General features: G+C 47.5%; 1 long non-coding RNA gene across 1 annotated transcript; it reads left to right on the top strand.

The window, feature by feature from the left end:
- The first annotated feature begins 632 nt into the window (after positions 1–632).
- Positions 633–7,961, top strand: LOC139074951 (uncharacterized). Its single transcript, XR_011524981.1, has 4 exons — positions 633–974; positions 5,170–5,252; positions 6,179–6,458; positions 7,642–7,961. It is a non-coding gene; the product is annotated as an uncharacterized lncRNA (long non-coding RNA).
- The last annotated feature ends 439 nt before the right edge of the window (positions 7,962–8,400 follow it).

Below are 8,400 nucleotides of genomic sequence, written 5' to 3'. Positions count from 1 at the left end.
ATGCACTGTTCTGGGAAACTTTCGTGCAAATGAGCACCACAATAAGTCTAGTTAACATCTGTCACCATACATAATTACAATGTTTTTTTCCCTTGTGATGAGTGGAATTTTCATTTTTAAAATACCCTGAGACAGGGACTCTTGTCAGCTCCATTTCACAGGCAGGGAGGCTGATGCTCGTGTAGGTCGTGAGTTGCCTAGGGTGGGACTGGAAGGATGCAGGAGTCACACACAGGCCCACTGTGCGCTAAGCCCCAGGCACAACCAACGCCCTGTGGTCCTGCCCGTCCCTCTTCCCAGGGCCAAGCCAGCCTCCTCAATCCTTGGGGTCACCTCACACACGACCAGGGGTTCCTCAGGCTGGGTTGCTCAGTGGATAGCAGCCTGGGTAAGCCCCAGCCGTGGTCAGAGGAAATCCAGAGGCTCCCGCATTTTGCGGGACGAGAAGACCTCATTAGAATGGTCTAAAATCAGAAGCCACTCCTGTCATGTGGAGACAGACAATGACAGAGACAGGAGACAACGAGGAGGAGGAACGAGTAAGAGAAAAACAGAAAGAGACGGAGAAGAAGGGAGGAGAGAAAGAATGAAGGAGGAGAGAGGTGATGAAAGAGAAGAGAGAGAGGGCTGGGGAGAGGAGAGAAAGTGGAGAGAGAAACACAAGGGGAGAGGCAGAGAAAAACAGGAATAAGAAAGGAAAAACAGAGAGAGATAGACTCTGTTAGAAAATCAGAGGAGAGAAGAGAGAAGCAAAAGGAAAACACGGAAGGAAGCAGACAGCAAAAGACAGAAAATAAAAACATGCCCTGCACGCGCACACACACACACTCACACTCCGGTGGTTTGGTTTGTTTGCTGGTGTGTTCCTCTGCAAAGATCGTGGGAGCAGCCTTCCTCAAGCACCGCCGGCAGCTGAGCCAGGGCACAGGAGATGAATATCAGACAGCTGCTCTGTACAGAAGCTCGTTCCCAAGGTAAAATTGATTTTATGTGTTTGTTCTGACCTTGAATCGTCCCAGTTGCAATGCCTGAGAAGCAGCATTGGATGTACAGGGAGATACAAATGTGTTGGTGCTGTGGCTGGATAACAGCAGCTCTGTGTGCAAAATGCCACTGGCCTGAGCCAGTGGTGGACCTGCGGGCCTTGTCCAAGGGGCGGGGTCTGGTGAGGGATCACAGGCTAAGATGCACCTGGGGCCAGTGGGGTCACAAGGCATGTTCTGAGTCAGGAGTACTGGTCCAGGGAAGAGTAGATGAGCATCAGAAAGATAAAAGAGAAACGGGCAAACTGACACGGCTAAGAGGCTGATCCCAGCAGGAGCGAGGGCAGAGGGATCCTGGCTCATGGGACATCAGCATCAGCATCATCATCATCATCGTCATCATCATCTCCCTGTTTTGACCTCTTACTCAGTGCTGGACACTGTCCCAGGTCCTTTGATCCTTTAATCCTCAATGCTCACTTCTAACCTACAAGCTTGCACAGATGTTCTTCCCATTCTCCGTGCAAGAAAATTAAGGCTCAGAGAGCTTTCCCAAGGTCACCGAGATAGTAGATAATATAGTGGGTCTTGAACTCAGATCGTCCTGACTCCCACACCCATCCTTGCAACAGCTTCCCTCGTCTCCCCCTGCTTCCCCAAAGACCAAGTCTGGGGCAGCAGGGCTGCTTCCAGGCAGCAGAGCTCGGCCCAGGCATGACAGGTATCTGTGGCTGCTTGCGCAGGCGTGGTGAGGCCAGGCCTAAGGAGATTCCCAAAGTCAGTAAGGCGGAGGGGATGTGGTTTGGGGTGGTCAAGTCATTCTCAAGAGAACTCCAGACAGTAGTTTTGGAATAGGCCTGGGGTCAGGGCTGAAGTCTTAAGGGGGATGGCTCTGTCCAGGAAGGTATGAGGGCGACAGACAAGACAGAGAGCCAGGAGGGAAAGAGAGGCACAACCCCAACTGTGCGAACAGGGAAGAGAGGTAGACAGAGGCCATGATCCTGGGCACACAGAGGCCCTTGGCTCCTAGCAAGAGTCCATCTAGTGGCCTGTCCCCAAATGGGACCCCTTGCCTGGTCACATTGGCTCAGGAACTGGGCAGGGCTGAGCCTGCAGGAGAAGGTCTTGGGGAGAGGAAGTGGCCTGTGTGCACAGGAGACCTCAGTGGGTGTGGCACCTTCAGGGAACTTGAGTGTAGATGCACCTTGGGGCGAATGAAGGGTGAGAAGGTGAGGTGAGCGAGGATGAAACTGGAGACGAAGGCTGGGCACAGATTGCGCGGGCCACTTACACTGCGGTGGGATCTGCAGGGCTGGTTTCAAGGGCTTAGCACTCCCACACAGACACATATAAAAGTGCTTGGCATGCGGCATGTTAAAGCCTAGGTAGTACTCTCAACCCCCTTTGACCAGGGTAATCGCTGTAATAGTCATCCTAGGAGATAATGATGAAATTCGAAGAACTTAAATGTAAAGAAATTGATCATTCCCCTGGTTTGTCCCTTTGCTAATAATCTCAAATTCCCACCCTCCATGTCTGTTTGTGATTTCAGTTACCCCTTCGTCTAAGAGCCTTTTGAACACTCCACATTGATCCCATGTCTAGGTCCAAATGGAGGCAGGATTTAGGAGCAATATATCAGGAATAGGGCCTAGCATCTTGGATCTTAGACATGATTTTAAAAGGATTTTGGAACCCCCCCACTACTACCACCACCACCACCACCACCACCACCACCAATGTACCTGTGGAGCCGGAGATGAGATGTTGGAGAGGAAAGGGCACCTTCTTTCACATCAGGGCAACAGCCAAGATCCCATTTCAGCATTAAGTAGCTCAAAAGATAGTGTGGAGAGGCCTTTCAAAGATCTCAGGGCATTCTCTGAATACACAGGACAAGAAGTAGATGGCAGGGAAATTCTTAATCTTGTTGTTGCAAGCTTTCTCTCATTGATGACCTCCAAGAACACTTGAAATTGCATGGGAGGAACAAGGAAGGGGTTAGAGACATTTCCAGCCTCACCATCTCTTGGGCCACACGCATCTGAGACACTAGATCTAATCTGAAGAAATGCATCAACGAGATAGAGATAAATAGCAGGCCTGGATGGCATCCACTCAAGTGTTTTGAAAGAACTCAAGGGAGAAATTGGGGAAGTGTTGGCCAAAATGTGAAACAGATCTTTACAAATGGCTGCTCTGCTGAGAGCCGGAGCACAGCCAGCCAACCCCCCAACTGCAAGGCACCGCCTGGGCCTCCCGGGTCAGTGAAGGAGCCTCACTTTCCTACCAGGTCATCTGGATTCTCCAGGATGGAGAGAGAAATCAACAGAGGAAAAGCTATGTCCACATAGACTGCAGTGTTATGAGACTATACCTTCCTGGTTTCTCCAAGGGAAATCAAACCTGGTTCATTCACTCACGTCAAGTGGATTTTCCAAAGGAGAGTTGGATAGGCTCCACCACCAAAGACCCTTGAATCAACAGAAACTAGTTTGGGAATTGAGGGAAAACTTTTAACAAGGCTTTGAGACTGGCTAATGGATAGAAAAGAATCTCTACACTTTAATCTCTATAAATAAGAAATCTGCTTTTAAATTAATTGTAAAGAGTGGCGTCTCTTGGTGGACTCTGTGACAGTCCAGCCTTCACCTCCTTTTGGTCACCCTCCCAGAGCTGGCCATCTTAGCATGATTCTCCCACCAACGGCTGTCCAAAGAAACTACTAGGTAAAACCCTCCTGCATTGGCTTTTATTTCAAGGCCTTTCTAGAATTTCTCTGTTTGCCCCCATTTTTTTCCTATTGAAATTCATCTCTCTTATCTCATCTTCCCAATCAGAATCGCTCACCTATTATCTTCATCAGGCCAGTCCCGAAATACGTATACTGGTGCACATTCTAGTATAGAGCATTGACAAAATTGGGACTTCCAGAAAAGTACAACCAAAGTGAAGAGTTGTAGACCATGGGAAGTTGAAGGAAACAGAGAAGTTTGGCATAGACAAAAGAAAATGAAATCTCTAGTTGCAGAGAAGGTAACATGACAATGGTCTAAATGAGAGGAACCCAAGTTCACTCAGCTGTTCGTTCTTTATCTCGACAAAGTTTTATTGGATACCTACTATATGCCAACACCCTTCCAGGTACCAGGGAGACAGCAGTGGATAACACAGAAAGGACCTTGACCTCATGGAGTCTACATTCCAGTGAAGCTAAAACAAACAAATTAATTAATTAATAAAGACCGTAAGTGTATATAGCTATAAAATTAATAAAAGAAAATAGGACAAGGTGATCAAAGGTGGCAGGGTGTGGGTTATCTTAGTTCAGGTGATTAAAGCAGACTTCTGCAAGGAGACACCCCTTTATGAAGAGTCAAGTTCCTCCATGAATTAAATGCAGCTGAGAGTGGATCCGTGAACCTTAAGATGCAGAAAATCTTCAAAAATAGGTGTTTGGCCAAAGAGAAGTCCTGAAGTTCAGGGCTTCAGTGACCCACGTGAAGACCAGCAGTCTGGATCCAACAGAAAACCGTGGGCCGTGAAAAGCGGGAGAGATGGTGTCATCTGGGAAAATATCCCAAGTGGGCTTAGGACCCAAGGACACCGCTCTGTAACAATTTTCTTCCTTACGGGAGATAAATAGTATCAACAACTATGATTATTACCTATTGCTCCTAACCAAGCTATACCCGCATCTCTGTTTTCCTTCTTAAATGTAGGCTGCACATCTAACAAAGGGAAGAAAACTCAGTCTTCTCTCCATTTCCTGTTAAAAGTTATTTTTTGTTTAAACCAGACATTTCAGACTGTTCTGTAAGAGAATAGTTACAAACATACCTTAGGTGTTTCAAATAAGTGAAGAAAGCTGTGATCGGATGGCAGCGTGGCCCCACAGTTTCCACCCTGAGGGAAGTAAAGAGAGGGATCAAAACACGTCGGCTCACTCTTTCGGTGTGGTCGGCCGGTTGCACTTGGTCAGACAGGTCCCACTACAGGTCCTGGGTTCCTCTAGTGACATCCGTCCCATCAAGCAAAGAAATAATCGAATCTAGGACTGGCGACACCGTTGAAGAACCCACTTTCAAGCAGAAGAGGTGCAGAAAATAACTTGGTACTGCATTTGATAAAGAACAGAGGGAGAATTCAACCCTCTGACCACTCTTTGTCTTTTAATACCCTGCAGCTTCCGTGTTACCGCAATCCCGAAGGGTCCAGCCATGGTCTGGTGTAGGTGATGGGGCAACCCCAACCTTGACAGACTCTAAGGTAAGACTCAGTGACAGGCTCAGTGACGATTTTACCAACGACCTATCCAGAGTGAGATGAATTTTTTAGAATTTTCCCATTGTTTATAACGTCTCTTCAGGCAAAAACTTACAAATAGAATGTAATTAAAATCACATCTTCTTTGACCCAATTCAAGGAAATCTTCTCCGAGGCACGCTGGAATTGTACACTGAGCGAGACTCTCTGTGCGCCAGGAGCTGCTATTGCAAATATAGAATAAACTGGAGGGTATCAGGCAGCTGCAGGAACCCCCAAACATTAATTTTAGTCACAGTTGGCTGCACTGTCTCAACCTATAAACACCTCTCCACTTTCAATTAACAGTGCTCTGTCTCCTGTCTCGCTGAATATTATATTTAACTAATTTAAGAGGATTGGTAAAGAGAGTTTTCACACTTCACAGGAAAACATAATGAAATAATTATACCTATGCCTACAAAAGGCATGAGAATATTACATAAGCAGCCTTCGAGGCTTTTCGACCAAAGCCTCTTTCCAGTGTCTCTTCTCTGAGGGTTCCTGCCTGCACTCTCACTTAGATGTACTTTGTTTTACATCCTTGTGCTCATACTTGTGTTGCAGAATGTTTGATTCCTTCTGGCAGTTGTGCAGCTGGGATCTTTTTTGGTCACTGAGTATGTTGCCTGACTTATATGCATCTGGTGGCATTAGGCACGTGGCAGGCTGGGCCACCAGCCACATGTGTTGGTGGAGAGGAATGGAATTGGGATGCGGGCTGGGAAAAGCAGTCCATAAGGCTGCTCTTAATATACGTGTGGCCTGTGGGACTGTTTAATATTAGCATCCTAGGCCAGTGTATCAGTCAGCTATCAATAATGCTGTGTAACAAGCCACCTCAAAACTCAGGGTCTGACAACTACAAACATTTGTTCTCATGCACACAGGTTCTGCATACCAGTGGCGCCTCAGATGACTCTGTCAGGGTGCAAGCTGGCTGGCCTTGGTTCCAGGCTACAGGCTGGGTTCAGGTCTACCCTGTATGCTCAGGCCCAAGCTGAAAGGGCACTGGCTACTCAGTGCATGTTTTTCTAATGGTTATCACATGAGCTCCAGAGCCAAGTCAGACCATGCAAGTGCATCAAGACCTCTACTTACGTCATGCCCGCCAATATCCCTTTGGCCAAAGAAATCACACAGCCAAGCCTCAAATCCAGAAGCTGAGAGGTATGCATCACCCTCAGTGGGGGGAGGAGGGTAATAAATATTTGGTGAACAATAGTCTGGTTTTTCACAGCCACAAAGCCAGTAGGCAGGACCAGGAGTGGGTAAAGATAAAGACTGCTCAAAATCAGGCTGGCTCTAGGGAGAAAGTCCAGTGAAAGAGAGGGCCAAGGTCCCAGCCAGTGCAGATGAGGTCTCAGTGTGACTTGGGAGCTGGAGAGTTAGGCAAACAGGAAGGAGCCCAGACTCCAAGGGACAACACAATGAGCAGACTGTCAAGTCCACAGTGGCAATACTCGTGTACAGCCCACATTAGCTTGGGCTGAGCTGAAGAAGCGTTCCCCACCTGTCAGCACTACCCCGGGAACTAGGCAGTGGAGGAGGCCTTGCTGGCACCATCTGAGTGGAGCTTGAAAAGATGGGAGATAAAACACACTCTGGACCCACGGCAGCCTTGGAGAGCCCGTATGGGATGAAGTAAGATGTTAAGATGGGCTATTTTTCCACCTGGATTTCTAAGGCCATTTATTAAAAATAAAAATAGTATCCATTTAACGTGTACAACATAATGATTTGATTCGTGTATACATAGGGAAATGATTACTACAGTAAAGCTAATTAACATAGCATCTTGAATCAGCGTTCAGAAGAAAGGAATCACAGAAAGCAAAAGGAGAACATGAACAGACAGAGAAGGGACCAAGTCCCGAAGAAACCCGAGCATGAAGCCTGAAAAGTCCCTAATTAAAGAGTGGTCCCCCGACCTGCATTTCCATCGCTGAGGGTGTGCAGGTTTGGTAGGAGGCGTGATGGCCCTGCCCGGCAGTGAGGTCAGCTCCACCAAGCCAGGAGGCAGTTCACCCTCCCTCCCTCCATTCGGCACCACTGCACCAAAGACAGAGTGGCCCTGGGAGACCATGCTCATCAGACAGTCAGTGCTTAGGGTCAGAGTGTTCAAAACCACGAAGACGAGTGGCATTCACACTCACTGCGTGCCAGATATTATTCTAAGCTTTGTGCGTATTCATCCACCCTACAGTAGGCCCAGAAAATTCGAGGAAGATGAGGCCAGAGGAGTTAATAATTTTCCAAGGGTTTCACCAGTAGGGAATGGAGCTGGGATTAGAACCATGGTAGTCCAGGCCAGAAGCCCAGTTTCTAACCAGCGTCCCCTCCTGCCCCCCAGGAAGAAATCTTGGGTGCCCAAGGGAGTAGGCGGCCTGGAATGTGCAAGGAACTGGAATGAACGACCACAGTGGAGGAGAAGCAAGAATTTCTGTATCCCATACATACTTTACAGTAGAGAGGTTCATATAAACATGTGTACCCCAAAGCTGACTGTGGAGTATGCTGTATTCTCTGATTTCCGACTGCCATTTTCAGCCTCGCTCCTTTTTGAACTTCTTTATAAAGACTTTATTAAAGGATGTTCTGAGTAAAGATGAAAAAATGAAACTAACACAGAATCTATCTCCCTCAATACTAATGAAATCAATAAACAATAGTAAGAATGACCCAAATGGTAATCAGTAATCATAACGATGGTAACAATAAGAAGGAAGGAAAGGAGAAATACGTAATCCCGTAATCTTTAAAACACCAAGAAAAGGGAACAAAACTTTTGGGGCAGCAAGACTGATAACCTCTCATCTCCACCCCAAGCCCCAGATGTGTCCTGTTGAGTTAACAGAATCCCGTGTATTCTCAGTAATATCTCCAAGTCAATCAGATGAGTGGACAGAGGCGGGGGAGCTCTTTTCCTCTTCCGGCTGTGGGGCTAGTCACGTGGGCTCTGGGGAGGGGTGGGTGAAATGGGAGGAGTGAGAACAAGGGCTGACACCCTTTGATGGGACAAGGGCTCATGTCACTACTTTGAACTGGGGAACAATTCAAAGGCAGAAGGTGTCCCCCCAGGATACATCTCATGCAGTGGGTGGGACTCTGG

This window comes from Equus przewalskii, chromosome 12, assembly GCF_037783145.1.
Source record: "Equus przewalskii isolate Varuska chromosome 12, EquPr2, whole genome shotgun sequence".
Lineage (NCBI taxonomy): Eukaryota > Metazoa > Chordata > Mammalia > Perissodactyla > Equidae > Equus > Equus przewalskii.
This window is presented reverse-complemented; position numbering and strand designations above follow the sequence as displayed.